A 20067-nucleotide genomic window follows, 5' to 3' on the forward strand; every position below is an offset into this window, starting at 1 on the left:
CGCTCCGGCACACAGTTTTAATCTGCCAGGAAGTTTCAACTACTTACGACTTTCATTCATCTGACGTAATACAGGTACGTTAAATCTTTAGCGTTATGCACTTCCGATACAAAACAAATGCTATACACTATTTTTGTTTTGTTTACGTTACTTTTATTGCAATATGTCTAGTAAACGAACTTTAAAGGAGATAAATGCAAGTAACGAATAATTTTTACAGTCACTGTATCAAATTTTCCTGTGCTGTACGTAGTAGGCTACTATGAGTATATTATAGCTGTAAAGAAAGGCATTTCACGAATGATTTCGCCATATTGTCTTGTGCTTTTGATTCGGTGAGTTTGTACTCCACTACTGGCCATTCAAAAGTTCCGCCCGGAGTTTGGCAGAAAAATGGCCGCCGTATCGTCCGGTTGGCCACTCTCTCCCTGTACAGGCTCTCTAGCAACAGGTGGCAGCTAGCGCCATCTCGTAGCGATGACGTCACCCGATCACTCGCCGCATGCCGCGCGCCCTGCTGCCGGCCGGTGGAACTATATGGGCAGGCACATTCCGCGCACGTGATTCGAGTTGCATTGCATTGCTGCGCAGAAGCACGCAGTGCCAATCCACGCGAAGCTTCTTGCGTTCATGAAATGCATAAAACGCGGCAGAATTAGTCCTTTATATGTCACTACACACTGTAGCGTCCTGGGAAAAAGGTTCGGATAAGCACGTGTTGTGTTGTGTGATAAGTATCCCTCTAGCATGAATGTAAATTGTCACTGTTTATTCACTAGAGCGTTAACAGTTCACACGACTGAAGCTTGTCATACTGTTTTAAAATCGTTCCCGGTTTGAATAACCACAACAAAAGTGTCTCAACAGTGTTTCTTATTTAGTGCGTTTATACGCTTATTTTTAAGCATGCATTTATTAAACGTCTCTGCTAACACATTTTATTCATCGCACCGTAAAGTCTCATCGTGTGTGATTGCATTGTTTATGTGTTGTCGATAACACATCGTCCCAGCACTGTGTCTTTAGCGAAATTAGTGACAGTTTGTGCCTGAAAAGTAGCATGTCACTATGGTGCACTACACTATATTGCTTTCTGTGCGTGTGTGAATGTTTTATCACTCATTGGATTAGGCCACAAGAAGAGGCTGAAGACGTTGGTTCCTCTCCCGTCGGCTGCTACACATCGTCAACAAACGGTGAGTTGGACCTAGCCATTGTTTATAATCTCTTTCTCCTAATTATATGTAAACACTTCGAAGTCCACATTTCGCACTCTCTTGAGTGTCCTATGTTCTGTTGATAGTCCACTTATCCTTGTGGCTCTATTTGCGACACATGTAAACAGTCGCTTTTGCAAATTTACAATTGAGTCCCTGCTACCTGAATACCAGAAAGCGACGTACTAAATACCTAACTATTTACATAATACATAAATATTAAACTTGTTTACATTGAAACCATGCCTGCATAGAAATATGATGCTGCTATATACTACAGCAGTCTGGTTTAACATTCCTACTGAGTGGCTCATATGTGCAAGATTACTGTCAACACACATGAGACCACGACCGTTCCATGTTGCACAGTACATGTGAAATTCCTAGTCGCAACAAAGGGAAAACGACCGCAGAGAACAAAGCACGAGAGATCCCCCCCCCCCCTCCAAAAAAAAAAGAGAAAGCCAAAACCCCGAAATTCGTGGTCGCGAAATTAAACCTTCCTCAAAAACCATGTGTGTCAAGCCTGTGTCTCGCCAAGCATAATCGGTTCATCTCATGGTCTTATAAAACTGTGCTTACAACCAGGCATATAAATGAGTCTTAATACTACTTTACTACAGTGTTATCTGTGTCATAAATTGTGTTCACATAAAAATGCATATAGATATATACAATAAACAAACATCAGTAAAAATGTAAATGCATAGATGCTTACTAACTTTGAGTCAAAACCTTACAGATATTATTTACATAGATCTGTGGATGTTATTATTTCTGTAGCACATTTCTGGTGGGAAATATGAGAACATGGTATTCATGGACGAAAATTGTCAATAAGAAGTTTCCTAATCAAACATTCTTTAAATGACTCAGTCAGAGGTTCTTCAGAATCAGAATGTTTATTATCCCGTAACATACAAAGTCAAATCACAGATCTGATGTACTGGGGACTCGTCAACATTACATTTACATTACAATTACAATTTGTATATACAGTATTACTAAAACAATATATCAACACTCCAGTTTACATGAATTACAAAGTAATATATAACAACAGTGTTTGCATAGTGGACATATTTTTACAATCATTTATTTGACACAAAACTGCTAAGCTTAATTTACAGGTGATGTTTCCTTGCTCAGACTTCCACATCATCGTTCATAAATTCTTCTACAGAGTAATAAAATTTTTTCCGCTAATAACTTGTGCAGCTTTGATTTAAATTGCTCTAGCTCCATGCTATTTATTTGTTTCTTTTTTAGCATGTTGTAGATTTTCATGCCTATTATTGTGGGGTTTGTGCATATGACTTTAACCTGTGAGTAGGAAGCATTGTCTTATTCCTAGTGCTGTATTGATGCTTAATATTGTTGTCTACGAATAACATACGGTTACTGTATACAAAAATAATCAGTTCAGAGATGTGCAAACAGAGGGCACTTAATACCACTAGATTTCTTAACAGTGGGCGACAAGATTTTTTTGGTCTTGCATTACACATATTTCTAACAATTGATTTTTGTAATTTTAATATTCTAATGATTTTGCTTGTATTACCCCAAAAGATAATGCCATACCTTATAACAGCTTCAAAATAGCTGTGATAAACTACTTTTCTTATCTCCATGCTAGTTGAATATGACAAAATCTTCATAGCAAAGGTCAGGCTGTTTATCTTATTTGCTTTCTATATATGAAGACCAGGATAAATTTTGATTCCTAAAAATTTAACACAATCTGATTCTTTCAGTACTTGGTTACTGCAGGTAATATGAATTTCATTTATCTTAGAGTTTATAGTTTTGAACTGTAGTAAATGTTTTTTTCCAATATGCGATTTTAACACATTTAGTCAGAACCAGTTTTCTACACTGTCTAATAGATTTGTGGCTGTTGAGGGAATTTGTTGTGAGTGATTGGTTTTGATGAGGGCAGCCGTATCATCAGTGAATAAAACTGAGTGTGAATTTATGTTTAGTGGCAAGTCATTTATGTACAGTAAGAATAAAATTGGAACCAAAAGTCAGCCTTGTGGAACACCTTGTGAAATAATCATCCATTCAGAGAAGAAATTTCCCTTGCTTGATGATATAACTACTCTGTGTTTCTTCTTTGTGAGGTATAACCTGAACCACTCTAAAACATGACCTCCAGTTCCGTATTTTTCCATTTTATACAGGAGCCATTGATGGTTTACACAATCAAATGCTTTTATGAGGTCACAGAACAATCCTGCAACTTTGCTAGACTTGTCTAAGGCAGAACAAATTTTTTTCACAGACTCATAATAATAATAATAGTATTTATTCAACATCGAATAATCAGATACAATCCGTAGAAATCATACAGTGTCAGGACATCATACAGATTATTTTCTGAATACGTCAGTTTATAAATTACAAACTAAAGATTTGTTTGTATTAACAAATTTTATGTTTTGATGCATTTTACATTTGGTAGTATACAATCACAATATTACAAATATTGTTGTTATCAACATTATATTAGTTGTAGGTTAGTTAAAACTATGAGCTTGACATACTTATGAAGCAATTTTCATACAGGTATAATACTTGTCTAGGGAATGAAAAGGGTTTTCAATTAGAATTCTTTTTAGCTGATCTTTTGTTAGTGGGAAGGGTTGTGAGACTTTTTGGTTGGGCATTGGATAGCTTCAGCCCAGCATGAAGTACATTTTTTTCATATAAAGCTGTTCTGTGGCTATTTACATGGTATCTGAACTTTAGCCTTGAATCGTACTGGTGCAGGTCACAGTTGAAATTTGGATTTATTGTTTCCACAAGCAGTATAACTTTCAATATGTATACACCTATAATGGTAAGCACACCTAACTTTGGGAACAGATTCCGACACGATTCTCGAGGTTTGGCACCACAAATAATTCTGATAGCTTTATTCTGTAGTATTAATAATGTGCTTAGGTTGGCTTGAGTTGTTGCACCCCATATTTCTACAGCATGGTTTAAATTTGATGAGAATAGGGCATGATAGGCAGTTTTTAGTACACACATGCCGTTACAATATTTGCTAATCATATTTATAGGAAACACATTCTTCGACAGCTTACATGCTAAGGAATCGATATGCATGTCCCGTTTGAGGCTGTCCTGGATTGTAATTCCGAAGAACTTTGTCCATTTTTCCTTATTTACAATATCATTTTCTATGTATAATTTCATGTCAAATTCTATTTGTTTCCGTATGTTAAATTCCATCATTGCAGTCTTTGAAGCACTTACACCTGCCTAATATCGTGTGGGGCCCCCGCGAGGACGCAGAAGTGCCGCGGCACGACGTGGGATGCACTCGACTAACTGGAGGGAGTGGACACCACGAACCGTGCACGGCTGTCCATGAATCCGTAGGAGTGCGACGAGATGGATTCTCTTCTGACAGCACGTTGCCAGACATCCCGGATATGCTCAATAATGTTCATGTCTGGGGAGTTTGGTGGGCGGCGGTAGTGTTTAAACTCAGAAGAGTGTTCCTGGAGCCACTCTGTAGCAATTCTGGACGTGTGGGGTGTCGCATTGACCCGCTGGAATTGCCCACGTCCATGGATGCAGGTGATCAGACAGGATGCTTACGTACTTGTCACCTGCGAGAACTGTATCTAGGCGTATCAGGGATCCCATATCACTCCAAGAGCTACACGCCCCTCACCACTACAGAGTCTCCAGCAGCTTGAACAGTCCCCTGCTGGCGTGCAGGGTCGTTGGATTCATGAGGTTGTTTCCATACCCGTACACATCTGTCCGATCGATACAATTTGAAAAGAGACTCGTCCCAGCAGGCAACACGTTTCCGGTCATCAACAGTCCAATGTCGGCGTTGAGGGGCCCAGGCGACGCATAAAGCTTTGTGTCGTGCAGTCATCGAGGGTACACGAGTGGGACTTCTGCTCCGAAAGCGCATATCGATGATGTTTCGTCGAACGGTTCGCACGCTGCCACTTGTTCGTGGCCCAGCACTGAAACCTGCAGCAATTTTCGGAAGGGTCGCACTTATGTCAGGTTGGGCGATTCTCTTCAGTCGTCGTTGGTCCCGTTCTTGTAGGATCTTTTTCTGGCCACAGCGATGTCGGGAGACCTGATGTTTTGCCGGATACCTGATATTCACGGTATACTCGTGAAATGGTCGTAAGGGAAGATCCCCACTTCATCGCTACGTCGGAGATCCTGTGTCCCATCTCTCATGCGGGGACTATAATTCCACGTTCAAACTCACGTAAATCTCGATAACCTGCCATTGTAGCAGCAGTAAACGATCCAACAGCTGCGCCAGACAGTCGTTGTCTTCCATAGGCGTTGCCGACCGCAGCGCCGTATTCTGGTTGTCTGTGTGTCCCTTTGAATGCGCACGCCTGTGTCAGTTTGTTTGCCGCTTCGGTGTATGTCAGGCCCGTAGTATGGGATCGGTACCACGACGCCTCTGTCCTCGGAGACGACCGCTGCACTGCCGTTTGCTATTAAAAAGACGCCGAATGCATGTCACGAAAAAGGACTTTGGCGGGTAACGTAACTCTGTCTTCAGTTATTAAAATTACCAATCAAAATTTGCGAATATGAGATGAAGGGAAGGACGTCATGCCAGAAAAGTTAAAAACGCTGTAACTTTGTGGCACCACTTTACTTCTCTCACAACCAATTAGCGTCAGAAGCAACCACCACCTTATACGCATGTATTACGAAAATTTGCACGGCATGTGTCACGAGAGACGCCCGGGGGCGCCGCCGTCGTACCCCCCCCTCCCCTCCCCCCCTTCACGGACACCACCCGAGTTTAAGTTGCACGAACAACGTGGCCATCTGATCAACCGACCCGGATCAGGAGAGCCACCGCAGCACATTTCAGTTACCACTGTCTATACTTTTACAAATAAATTCGTAATACTTTGTCAGCATGAACAGGAAGGAATCACGATTCACACTCGTAGCAGTGCAAGTTCAAAAACATAACAAAGTAACTTCTTTTTACATGTAAACTAAGAAAAAAATATTGAATTTAATTGATGAAAGGAGACAATATAAAAATGCAGTAAATGAAGCAGGCAAAAGGGAATACAAACGTCTCAGAAATGAGATCCAAAGGAAGTGCAAAATGGTTAAGCAGGGATGGCTAGAGCACAAATGTAGAGGCTTATTTCACTAGCGGTAAGATAGATACTGCCTACAGGAAAATTAAACAGACCTTTGGAGAAAAGAGAACCACTTGTACAAATATCAAGAGCTCATATGACCCAGTTCTAAACAAAGAAGGGAAAGCAGAAAGGTGGAAGGGGTATATAGAGGGTCTATACAAGGTTGATGTACTTGAGGACAATATTATGGAAATAGAAGAGGATGTAGATGAAGATGAAATAGGAGATACGATACTGCATGAAGAGTTTGACAGAGCACTGAAAGACCCGAGTCGAAACAAGGCCGTGGGAGTAGACAGCATTCCATTAGAACTACTAGCGGCCTTGGGACAGACAGTCCTGACAAAACTCTACCATCTGGTGAGCAACATGTATGAGACCAGCGAAATACCCTCAGGCTTCAAGAAGAATATAATAATTCCAATCCCAAAGAAAGCAGGTGTTGACAGATGTCAAAATTACAGAACTATGAGTTTAATAAGTCACAGCTGCAAAATACTAACGCGAATTCTTTACAGACCTCGGCGAAGATGAGTTTGGATTCCGCAGAAATGTTGGAACACGTGAGGCAATACTGACCCCACGACTTATCTTAGATATTTCGCTGCGCCAAGTCACAACCAGACTGTTGTATTCCAACTGTACGTAGACCTCTGGCTACACGCTACAGATCAGTCTGTCACCAAAGCCAGATTTTTGCTGCCGATTCAAGCTGTGATCATATGCCCCGGCTTAACAATAGTACAGGAAATCGCGAGATGCCATAGGACGTGCTACTGGGTATTTGAGGTACCGGTGTGTACAGCAATGTAGACGACCACCTCTCCAAGGTCTCGCTGTATGGTGGTACAACACGCAATGTGTGTTCTTCATGAGCAGTAAAAAGGGCGGAAATGCTGTTTATGTTGATCTCTGTTCCAATTTTCTGTACAGGTCCAAAACTCTCGGTACTTAGGTGATGCAAAACTGTTTTTGATGCGTATATTTCGCCGTGTTCGGTGAAGCTTGGCATGTTTGTCAAGCTTAGATCGTGCTTAACGTGTGTGCGGAAAATTTGACAAGATGGCGGACGTTGGTTGTGTCGATGATACGCAGCGCATGTTTAGTGAAAATTGCTTTATTACGATTTATCACACTGTATTGTGAGTTTCCACAACTGTGGAATATACGATCGAGGACAAAAACAAAATAGCACTGACAATTATCAAAATGATAGAGGTATCACATCTTTCCCAGCCATATACTAGGTAGCAAGGGTTTATGAACAAAACCGATGTTTTACGTATAACATACAAGAGTGAGTGCCATGACATAAAATAAATCGAAGTCCTTCGGTTCTTCCGCGTCAGAGGACAAAGTAGAAGAGAATAATTTTGCGCGTACAATACTTGGCGCTTTTTTTTTCTTTTTTTCAGTGTGAGGACGAAGTTACTAACGGGTCACTGTCGTTTACGGCTTTTCGTGTGTGTGTATTTCTCTCTCATTTTTAACCATTCCCTGTACCAGGGTCTCGTTCTTTAAACATTGTTCCAGAGTCCTGTTACAAATACTGTATCTGCACTTTCAGCCATTCCCGCAAGTGCCAAAATGCAGAATACACAAAAAAGCGTCTGCTTCAAAACTAAGGTTAAATTGACAAACTTTCTTGGCACGTGTATAGGCTTGTTTGACACGTGCGTGGCTAGATAAGAGCGAATGTGACGCACGAATTTCCTCTTTTACGCTGCGCGTAACGCGTTTTTGAGAGTTTTATTGCCCATTCGAAGAAAGCTGATTTCGTCATCGGGTTCTGATAATAATAGGCCCGTTTAGCTGATTTTGATGTGTAAATCTCTCATTTTAAGCCATTTCCTGGACCAGTGACATTCTTCTTCTTTCTTTCTTTCTCCTTCTTCTTCTTCTTCTTCTTCTTTTTCTTCAAACATAGCACCAACGTCAATACCAGGATGGCTTTGTCTGCATTTATCGCTATTCTCATTACTGTCAAAATGGCAGAATTTTATACGAGGGCTGTTCAAAAATTAAGGTGACTTTTCAAATTGCGCGGACAACGTACATCCGGTTATCGATCTTTTTGTTTTGTTATGTTGGTACACACGTCCCGAACATACGTTCACAGTTTCAAGTTTGTTTTTGACAGATAGAAAGGTTAGACGTGTTTTAGTGTGCTCGACTATTTCCGATTATTACAAAAAATGGAGCAGAGAATTTGTATAATCAATTTTTTTATGAAAAATGGAATCAAGTGGTCTAAAAAACTTCAGATGTTGACAGTGGCATACGGTGAGTCTGCTCTAAGTGAAAAAAAAAGTTTACAAGTGGTACAAGCTTTTCCAAGATGGCCGAGATGCCACTGACGAACCTCGCTCTGGCCACCTCAGCACATCAACAACAGATGATAACGTCGAAGCTGTGAAGAAAATTGTTTTGGAAGATAGTCGAATTACCGTAAGACAAGCTGCTGAGGATGTTGGCATATCGGTCGGCTCGTGTCATGCAGTTGTTTTTTGGATATTTTGGGCATGAGACAAGTGTTAACGAAGTTTGTTTCGAAACTTCTCAATTTTGTTCAGAAAAACCGTCGTTTGAGCATCGTTCAGGAGCTCTTGACTTGCGATAATGATGATCCTGATTTGCTGAAATGGGTCGTACCTGGTGACGAAACATGGGTTTACTGTTGTGACGTCGAAACCAAAGCCAAGTCGTCCCAATGGAAAAGCATCCAGGAGAGGCAAGGCCGAACAAAGCACGCCAAATCCGGTCAAATGTCAAAGTTCTGCTGCTCACTGTTTTTTTTTTTCCAATCACAGTGGCGTAGTGCATCGTGAATTTTTGCCTCAAGGTCGCACGGTCAATGGGTATTACCTTGACGTCCGGAACTGACGAAAAACAATTCACCGCTTTTGCACCACGATAGTGCACCTGTTCATTCATCGTTGCTTCTGGGAGATTTTTTGGCCAAAAACAACACGACAGTCATTCCTCAGCCACGATATTCACCGGATTTGGTTCCCTGCGACCTTTTTCCTGTTCCCAAAACTGAAGAGACCTATAAAAGGACGAAGATTTTCAACGATTGAGGAAATAAAAATTGCACTGCTGGAAGTACTCAAGGCTGTACCACAAAGTTCTTATGAGAAGTGCTTCGAGGATTGGAAGAAGCGCTGCCACAAGTGTATTGTATCAAAGGGGATTACTCTGAAGGGGACAGCATGAATACTGATGAATAAATAAGTGTTTTTTCATAAAAATATAACGTCGCCTTACTTTTTGAACACACCTCGTCTGTCGGTATCGCACTTTCAGGCACTGTAGCTCAACAAACCTAGAAAAACAGGACTATCTTGGATAGATCTATAACGCACTGTAGCACCGAAACCGCATATTTGCGTGATAAGCATGTATAAATACGAAATCCACCAAATACAGCACTACCTATCTGGTCTATGCGGGACTATAACTTCGGAAAATGTGAAAGTGAGATTGCGCTGTACGGTGTGCTTTTGTTCTACAGTCTGGGCAGAGGACACGTCATAGCTTCAACCAATCAGAACATAGAATGAGAGTACATTACACGTTATGTAATCAGCCAATCATATCATCTCATTCTCAACGCGCGTACACACAATCGACGAAAAAAATTGTTAAAACTGAAACACAAATAAAGTGGATAGTCCAGTGTACTGTACAAAACGTACAGTACCTAGCAAAATGCTGCTGTAACATACCTGTAATGTCGAGGAAACTGAAGGCGTCGGTTTCCCCAAAAAGGCAGTGAGTTGTAGTCGCGACTTGTGCTTGCAACATTCTTCAAAAGACTTCCTGTTTCTTAATTCCGCTGGAAGGGTAAATTGTACCCGCTTCAACAAAAAAGTGATGTAATATTTATTTTTGGTTATGTACTCGACAGAACATACCCTCAGCTAGGTAACCCTGGAAATATTTGGTCTCTCTGTCGTTTTGTGGAATGGCACCTCTGGAGTCCCACTTCATTCTCTCCACGTTCTGTGTGTGGACGGAACGCTCTTACGTATCTGTAAGGTTCAGACTATGGTTCACTCTGACCTGCTGAAAACCTACAGTGCCGACTAGAGTGTTGTATTAACTGAAGCAGTCACTAACGATCGTCGTTCCAGAGAGGATCTTTCCTTTTATTATTCTGAACCACTCTTACTTCATCAGAAATTCAGTGGGCTCAAGGAAGCGTTTTTTAGCTCGGCCCTCCCTGAATTCCACCGACAGTTTCCTGAGATTTGACGGCCATTGGTGAGTCCTTTTTCGAAATTTCGCTGCGCCAAGTCACAACCAGACTGTTGTATTCCAACTGTACGTAGACCTCTGGCTACACGCTACAGATCAGTCTGTCACCAAAGCCAGATTTTTGCTGCCGATTCAAGCTGTGATCATATGCCCCGGCTTAACAATAGTACAGGAAATCGCGAGAAATTCGGAAAATACAGCCAAAAAGAGCTTAATCGCGCCCCTGCAAATCGCGACCTATTCGTAGAACAGCCAAGTACGTGTAACAACAAAAAATACAAAAGTCACAGCTTCACTGCCAGTAATGTAACCCAAGATCACTGAACCCTCCTAGAATTGACGATTGCAGTTGGCACCAACGTGGTTCCCGTCAACACTCTTAGCAGTATGATCGTCAGTATACGGTGTAAAACAGGACATTTTGTATGTAGCAAACCGATGGAGACCTTATAATTGTAATTAATTAGTGCGTAAACTATAAATTATGAGTTCCTTCGAATAAAATAAGAATAGTAAAATTTAAGATGGTTAGTAGTAATGTCCGTCGAGCAGTCTAAGGCGCTACAGTCATGGACTGTTCGGCTGGTCCCGGCGGAGGTCCGAGTCCTCCCTCGGGCATGGGTGTGTGTGTGTTTGTCCTTAGGATAATTTAGGTTAAGCAGTGTGTAAGCTTAGGGACTGATGACCTTAGCAGTTAAGCCCCATAAGATTTCACACACATTTGAACGTTTTAGTAATGTCAGTGTCATGTGTCCCACCCACCCCCCCCCCCTCGTCACCGTCCCCCTTTAATGTTCTAGGATTAAGTTCTGTTATTATGTCCAAGCCGTGACACACCCTCGGGAATCGCGAAATCAAAATCATTATACAGGGTGCGTCAAAAAACTGTATACACACTTTGAAGCGTCATAGAAAATTTATTTCCCGGCCTACAATGTTAAATTTCTGAAAACTTAAAGTCCAATTGGAAAAATAAATGTACTTTTGCAAATGTGATTAATGTTCAAACTAGTGGCCTTCAGCATCAATACATTTCTGAGTACGAGTCACCACTGACTCTGTACATTGTACCAAAGTGTCCAAAGAGATTTCTGCGCACACCGCTTGAATCTCATTCCAAAGTGTGTCCAGGTTACTTGGTTTACGTTTGTACACCTCATCTTTTACTGTGTCCCGTAAGAAGGAATCCAGCGGCGTGAGGTGTGGAGAGCGTGCAGGAAACTGGATTGGTCCCCTGCGTCCTATCCACTGGCCTGGCACATCGTGATCCAGGTATGCTCGTACGTCCCTATGATAGTGCGGCGGGGCGCCATCTTGTTGGAAATAAAACTCATCATTACCGTATAATGCACGAATGGCAGGGAACATGGAGTCAGCAAGCATTGTTAGGTACGTTTCTCCAGTAACAGTACCTTCAAAGTGGAAAGGCCCAATGAGTCCCCTTGCAGACAAACCACACCACACATTTACACCAGGCAAATTCACAGCCTTTTCAACTGTAATGTGAGGATTATCTTCAGCCCAGTACACACAACTGTGGCTATTGACAGCTCCATTGAGTTTGTATTGGACTTCATCCGACCAAATTATGCTACCCATAAATCCCGGTTCACGTCTCACCATCTCCTGAACCCATCACAAAATTCTAACCTTCTATCTGGATCGTCGTCACTTAGCTGTTGCAGCAGCCTCGGAATGTACACACGAAACTTGCCTTTCTTCAGAATGCGTTGCACATTACCAGCACTTACATTACTCTCACGTGCCGCTTGCCTCGAAGATTTTTGAGGTGAACGCTGAAACAGTTGCGAGACCGCAGTTGTGGGGAATCATCACTTGTAGCTGTACGAGGTCGCCCTGATCGACCTTTATGCACATCACACACTGTTCCACGAATTTCGAATTTCTCTTGTAGACGTGTAATTGTTAACCTTGGAGGTGGTTCTGTACCATAGTCACTTCTCCACTGTCTTCGAACCGCAGCTACATTCTCAAACTTCCAGTACCACTTAATTATCTGCTTCCGCGCTTCGAAGCTCAAACGCACGTCCGCCATGTTGCAGGTAGTTCCTTGCCACTGCTGCCACCTGTTGAAGAAACATAACATTACTTTCTCAAATATATTAAACCTTGTAGAACGGGAAATAAATTCACTATAACAGTTCAAAGTGTGTATACATTTTGTTGACGCACCCTGTATATTCGGGATGGGAAAGATTTCTACATACAAGAGTAGCAATGTGATTGCTTCATTGGTGACCGTTTCACATGTCGTCTTATACATTTTTTTGACGCACCCTGTATATTCGGGATGAAAAAGATTTCTACATACAAGAGTAGCAATGTGATTGCTTCGTTGGTGACCGTTTAACATGTCTTCTTACGTCCCAGGCTAATCACATGACGGAAAAAAGCGGAACCAAAATTATATAAGAAGCCACAGCTCTAGTTATTTCTGTAGCTGCTGTATGTGTATTAATTTGTGTGTGCGGGCGAGACGAAACAGTCACTTTGCCATTGCCTGGTCGGTTCACGTCTTCTGTGCTCGCTGTAATTGGCCAACTGGATCACGTGTCCTGTGCTCAGATTGCGTCAACAAAGCCAGGCAATCTAGACGCCACGCTTTGCGATGCTGTTGTGCCGTACTGATGGATTTACTTGCTCATCGCGCAAATGTGCGGTTTCAGCGCTGCAGCGCATTGAAGGCCAATCCGAGAGACGTCATTGTCTTTTCGGCGTGTTGTGCTACAATGCCTCAAAATCCGATACGGGCTTGCTTGGCAAATCCGTAGTCAGATAACGATTTTGTCAAACACATTTGATCGTTTGCGGGGGCCTTAGCCGCGACATTCTGGTCTTGCACTCGACTGAAAAAACCGACCGAAAGAAAAAATCGACGGGTAAAATATTCAAATGTGTGTGAAATCTTATGGGACTCAACTGCTAAGGTCATCAGTCCCCAAGCTTACACACTACTTAAGCTACATTATCCTAAGGACAAACACACACACACCCATGCCCGAGGGAGGACCCGAATCTCCACCGGGACCAGCTGCACAGTCCATGACTGCAGCGCCTTCGACCGATCGGCTAATCCAGCGCGGCCGACTGGCAAAGTGGTGGTTAAAACCAGTAGATTGTCCCATCACGAATTCCATAATGTTTGAAGTGAAGTGCGGTGTCATACCTTACGTAAATGGTGCCTAGGGTGTTTTGTTTGTATGTTTCAATTCTAGTTGTTGTTTATAATATGTTGTCACCGATATTTCCTGGCAGATCTAAACTGTGGATCAAGTCGTGACTGCAACCTGGGACCTCCACTTTCTTCGAGCAGGTGTTGTGCTTGCTGAGCTATCCGAGCGTGACTCGCGACTTGCCTTCACAGCTTCAGTTCCGATAGTAGCTCTTTACCTGTGTACCTCGTGTTGTTCATTTCGTGTGGGTGGTGGCTCAGATTAGTACGTTTGCTGTGGTAGAGTCACCAAAGTATCCCCAATAGCTGACAGCGCTGTTGGCAGCTTTCAGTTGTAGAGTGCCAACAGGTGCAGGTGAGACAATAATCGACTACAGAGGTGTGGCGTCGTTGGCGGGGAGAGGTAGCCTATAGGGAACGCGTTAAGTGACTGCTCGAAGTACCGGGTGATCAAAAAGTCGGTATAAATTTGAAACTTAATCAACCACGGAATAATGTAGATAGAGAGGTAAAAATTGACACACATGCTTGGAATGACATGGGGTTTCATTAGAACAAAAAAAAAACGAAGTTCACAAAATGTCCGACAGATGGCGCTGGACAGCGAAACGTCAGTGACTGCGCATGACAATCGTGTATAAAAGGAGCTGTAATGAGAGTCTGAGAATCAGATGCGCCAGCAGTAGCAGCGTGTTGCCGTTACCTGAAAAGGCGCTTTTAGTGAAGCTGTATTATCAGAACGGGGAATGTGCTAGTTCAGCGTTACGATCCTATCGCCATAGGAAGGGGATTCGAACGGGCACCTGTTACCTGGCGAAGCGGAGGGCATTTGCGGTGTGGGCGTTTCAAAAGATGCCGGAAGATGACGATTGGTTGAGTTACTAAAATGTAGACTTTCACGGCCGGAAATATCATGTCCAGTATAATTATTCGTTTAGAGGAGACGCAAGTACTAGCGGCCACAAGCGGGTATTACGAAAGGCTCTACAGGGAGGCAATCGAAATCGCTAAACACCCAAATAATTTCAACCGAAAGGAGGAGGGCGTGAAATTAAACGGTATATGGATGCCGGTGTTGAGGAAGATGTGTACCACCCGTCCACTACTGGGTGATGGCAACGGCGACGGACAGCGGCCAATTGCACTGACGTTTCCAAAACACGTGACGTCACGCCGCGGCGCGGGAGCGCGCGGACACTGAATTTAGCGGCAGTCAGTAGCGAGCCAGCGGGTGTGTTGGACCTTCCATCGAGCTATGGACCAAAAATGGTTCAGATGGCTCTGAGCACTGTGGGACTTAACATCTGTGGTCATCAGTCCCCTAGAACTTAGAACTACTTAAACCTAACTAACCTAAGGACATCACACACATCCAAGCCCGAGGCAGGATTCGAACCTGCGACCGTAGCGGTCACGGGGTTCCAGACTGAAGCGCCTAGAACCGCACGGCCACACCGGCCGGCCAGCTACGGACCCCCTTGAAGATGTCTCCCGCAGTCGGAGACGAAACGTTGGGAATCGACACAGAATTCATCAACCGACCACGGCATAACATCCCGGATAATTATAATGGACATGATTGGTTGAGTAACGTGTTGTGGACCGACGAAGCTCATTTCACGCTCCGAGGGTCTGTCAATGCCCACAACTGCAGAATTTGGGCTACCGAAAATCCTAGAACTGTCGTGGAAACTCCACTGCACGACGAGAAAGTCACGGTATGGGTTGGATTTACCACATCTAACATTATCGGGCCTTTTTTCTTCGAGGATATGCGTGATTCTGGTTTTGAAACTGCTACCGTGACGGGTGAGAGGTACGCCGATATGTTACAGAATCGCAACATCCCCAGCCTGGCTGATAAACACCTGAAGAACGTACGATGTTTATACAGGATGGCGCTCCACCCCATATTGCTAGACGCGTGAAAGATCTCTTGCGCGCGTGGTTTGGTGATGATCGTGTGCTCAGCCGCCACTTTCGTCATGCTTGGCCTCCCAGGTCCCCAGACCTCAGTCCGTGCGATTATTGGCTTTGGGGTTACCCGAAGTCGCAAGTGTGTCGTGGTCGACCGACATCTCTAGGGATGCTGAAAGACAACATCTGACGCCAATGCCTCACCATAAATCCAGACATGCTTTACAGTGCTGTTCACAACTTTATTGCCGGCCGAAGTGGCCGTGCGGTTAAAGGCGCTGCAGTCTGGAACCGCAAGACCGCTACGGTCGCAGGTTCGAATCCTGCCTCGGGCATGGATGTTTGTGATGTCCTTAGGTTAGTTAGGTTTAACTAGTTCTAAGTTCTAGGGGACTAATGACCTCAGCAGTTGAGTCCCATAGTGCTCAGAGCCATTTTTTGAACAACTTTATTCCTCGACTACAGCTATTGTTGAGGAATGATGGTGAACATATTGACCATTTCCTATAAAGAACATTATCTTTGCTTTGTCTTATTTTGTTATGCTAATTATTGCTATTCTGATCAGATGAAGCGCCATCTGTCGGAAATTTTTTGAACTTTTGTATTTTTTTGGTTCTAATAAAACCCCATGGCATTCCAAGCATGTGTGTCAATTTGTACCTCCCTATCTACATTATTCCGTGATTTATTCAGTTTCAAATTTATTATAGACTTTTTGATCACCCGGTAGATGCGCGAAGCAGCTGAGGCGAGCTCTTAGCAGCTGTAGAGCCAAAACATTATGACCACCTGCTTTGTCTGTCTGTGGAATGCAGTACATCACTGATTCTGCGTGCCAGGGTCCGACAGCTTATTGGTAGGTTTGTGGCTGTAGATGTTCATGCACAGGTCACGTGATTCGCACAAATAATGGGCTGCAGATTTGTGCCGGCCGAAGTGGCCGTGCGGTTAAAGGCGCTGCAGTCTGGAACCGCAAGACCGCTACGGTCGCAGGTTCGAATCCTGCCTCGGGCATGGATGTTTGTGATGTCTTTAGGTTAGTTAGGTTTAACTAGTTCTAAGTTCTAGGGGACTAATGACCTCAGCAGTTGAGTCCCATAGTGCTCAGAGCCATTTTTTTGCAGATTTGTGTGCGCGGTGGTGGTGCCTAATAGTGACAAAAACACGTAGGATTTCCATCACGCGAATTTGGTCAGCGAGACATTAATGTGAGCTATAATGCTCCTCAAATTCCTGTTCCACGGTTCTGGCTCCGAGATGCGGACAACTATACTGCAGAAAGATAACACCGCCATTGGGGAAGACATCTAGCGTGAAGGGATGCAGGTGGTTTGCATTTGTCAGAGTGCCTTTGATTACTGCCACAGGTGCTGAGCAAATGCGGGAGAATGTCTCCCAGAGCATAACGCTGGTCCTACCAGCCCGCGTCCGTGGTGCGCTGCACATTCTGAGCCGCCGTTCACCTCGATGGCGGCATTTGTGGACATGACCGTTGTTTACCAAAAATGTGATTCACCCGAAGAGCTGACACGTTTCATCGATCGTCAGTCGAACCCCGACGGTCCCGCGGCCACTGCACATGTGCACTACTGACCATTAAAATAGCTACACCACGAAGATGACGTGCTACAGACGCGAAATTTAACCGACAGGAAGAAGATGCTGTGATATGCAAATGATGAGCTTTGCAGAGCATTCACACAAGGTTGGCGCCGGTGGCGACACCTACAACGAGCTGGCATGAAGAAAGTTTCCAACCAATTTCTCATACACAAACAGCAGTTGACCGGCGTTGCCTGGTGAAACGTTGTTGTGATGCCTCGAGTAAGGAGGAGAAATGCGTACCATCACGTTTCCGACTTTGATAAAGGTCGGATTGTAGCCTATCGCGATTGTGGTTTATCGTATCACGACATTGCTGCTCGCATTGGTCGAGATCCGATCACTGTTAGCAGAATAAGGAATCGGTGGGTTCAGGAGGGTAATACAGAACGCCGTGATAGATCCCAACGGCCTCGTATCACTAGCAGTCGAGATGACAGGCATCTTATCCGCATGGCTGTAACGGATCATGCAGCCACGTCTCGATCCCTGAGTCAACAGTTGGGGAAGTTTGGAAGACAACAACCATATGCACGAACAGTTCCACGACGTTTGCAGCAGGATGGACTATCAGCTCGGAGACCGTGGCTGCAGTTACCCTTGACGTTGCATCACAGACAGGAGCGCCTGCGATGGTGTACTCGACGACGAACCTGGGTGCACGAATGGCAAAACGTCATTTTTTCGGATGGATCCAGGTTCTGTTTACAGCATCATGATGGTCGCATCCGTGTTTGGCGACATTGCGGTGAACGCACATTGGAAGCGTGTATTCGTCATCGCCATACTGGTGTATCACCCGGCGTGATGGTATGGGGTGCCATTGGTTACACGTCTCGGTCACCTCTTGTTCGGATTGACGGCACTTTGAACAGTGGGCGTTACATTTCAGATGTGTTACGACCCGTGGCTCTACCCTCCATTCGATCCCTGCGAAACCCTACATTTCAGCAGGATAATGCACGACCGAATGTAGCAGGTCCTGTATGGGCCTTTCTGGATACAAAAAATGTTCAACTGCTGCCCTGGCCTGCACATTCTCCAGATCTCTCACCTATTGAAAACGTGTGGTCAATGGTGGCCGAGCAAGTGGCTCATCACAATATGCCAGTCACTACTCTTAATGAACTGAACTGTATCGTGTTGAAGCTGCATGGGCACCTGTACCTGTACACGCTATTCCAGCTGTGTTTCACTCAATGCCCAGGCGTATCAAGGTCGTTATTACGGCCAGAAGTGGTTCTTCTGGGTATTGATTTCTCAGGATCTATGCACCGAAATTGCGTGAAAATGTAATCACATCTCAGTTCTAGTATAATATATTTGTCCAATGAATACCAGTTTATCATATGTATTTCTTCTTGGTGTAGCAATTTTAATGGCCAGAAGTGTAATTGACAATGTTGTCGGGTTAAAGTGCGAACACGTACGGATGGTCTGCTGCGTAACATCGTGATCGATAATGCACGATGAAACACTCGTGTGTGCACCGACATTGTGCTCGTTTGGCCGAGACGCCACAGCTCACCACCTATCCTGCCCACGTTCTCTGATGAGTAGTGGATGTCCAACCGTTTAGTGCCTAGTGCTAGTTTCACTGTCCTTCTACCTCTTTCTGTAGATGCTCGAGACAGTGGCGTGTAAACATTTGATCAGCTTATCCATTTTCGAGATACTCTTTCACAGGCACTGCGTAGTAGTAATCTACCCTTTATCAGAGTCACTTATCTGAATGGCTTTCCCCATTTGCAACCCGTATCTTCTCTACGTGTCTGCCCCACTTGTATACTTTTGTTACCACATCGTATGCCCACAACGCCACCAGGCAGCAACGGATGTCGCGGTGGTCAGTGGTCGTAATCGTTTGACTCGTAAGTGTTGTAGGAACAGTGGAGGTGACAATCCGTTGGCAGCAATGATCTCATGGACGGGGTTGCCGTGACGAACTGTGCTGTAATGTAGCGGAGGTCTGGGTTATGTCGGAAGCCGATTGTTCGTCCGAGTTAGCGAACCTGTCGAATGTCTCGCCAGAAAATTCTGTTTCTGTTAAGTAATATAATAATAATAATAATATCACATCACAGCCAAGGCAGATTAAGCGTGGAATATATCAAGCAAACGCATTAAGTCCTTTCTGGTTCTGCCTTGCTCTGAACCCACTATCCAACATGCTAAATAATACAAATTATGGATATAATATTACTAGAACATACCAACACAAAATCATACATTTGCTATACATGGATGATCTAAAACTACTGGCAGCAACAAATCAACAACTCAACCAATTACTAAAGATAACAGAAGTATTCAGCAATGATATAAATATGGCTTTCGGAACAGATAAATGTAAGAAAAATAGCATAGTCAAAGGAAAACACACTAAACAAGAAGATTACTTATTGGATAACCACAGTGACTGCATAGAAGTGAGGGAAAAAACAGATGCCTATAAATATCTAAGATACAGGCAAAAAATAGGAATAGATAATACAAATATTAAAGAAGAACTAAAAGAAAAATATAGACAAAGACTAACAAAAATACTGAAAACAGAATTGACAGCAAGAAACAAGACAAAAGCTATAAATACTTATGCTATACCAATATCTACCTACTCATTTGCAGTAGTGAAATGGAGTAACACAGACCTAGAAGCACTCAATACACTTACACGATCACAATGCCACAAATATAGAATACATCA

At 43.6% G+C, this 20067-nt stretch overlaps 1 long non-coding RNA gene across 1 annotated transcript in view; it reads left to right on the forward strand.

Annotated features, from left to right (window-relative positions):
* The first annotated feature begins 585 nt into the window (after nt 1–585).
* Nucleotides 586–20067, forward strand: part of LOC124619881 — a 38528-nt gene continuing 19046 nt past the window's right edge. Inside the window, exon 1 of the long non-coding RNA XR_006980156.1 lies at nt 586–1196. This is a non-coding gene — a long non-coding RNA (uncharacterized LOC124619881). The remainder of the gene's footprint in view (nt 1197–20067) is intronic.

The sequence above is a fragment of the Schistocerca americana genome, chromosome 6 (genome assembly GCF_021461395.2).
Source record: "Schistocerca americana isolate TAMUIC-IGC-003095 chromosome 6, iqSchAmer2.1, whole genome shotgun sequence".
Classification (NCBI taxonomy): domain Eukaryota; kingdom Metazoa; phylum Arthropoda; class Insecta; order Orthoptera; family Acrididae; genus Schistocerca; species Schistocerca americana.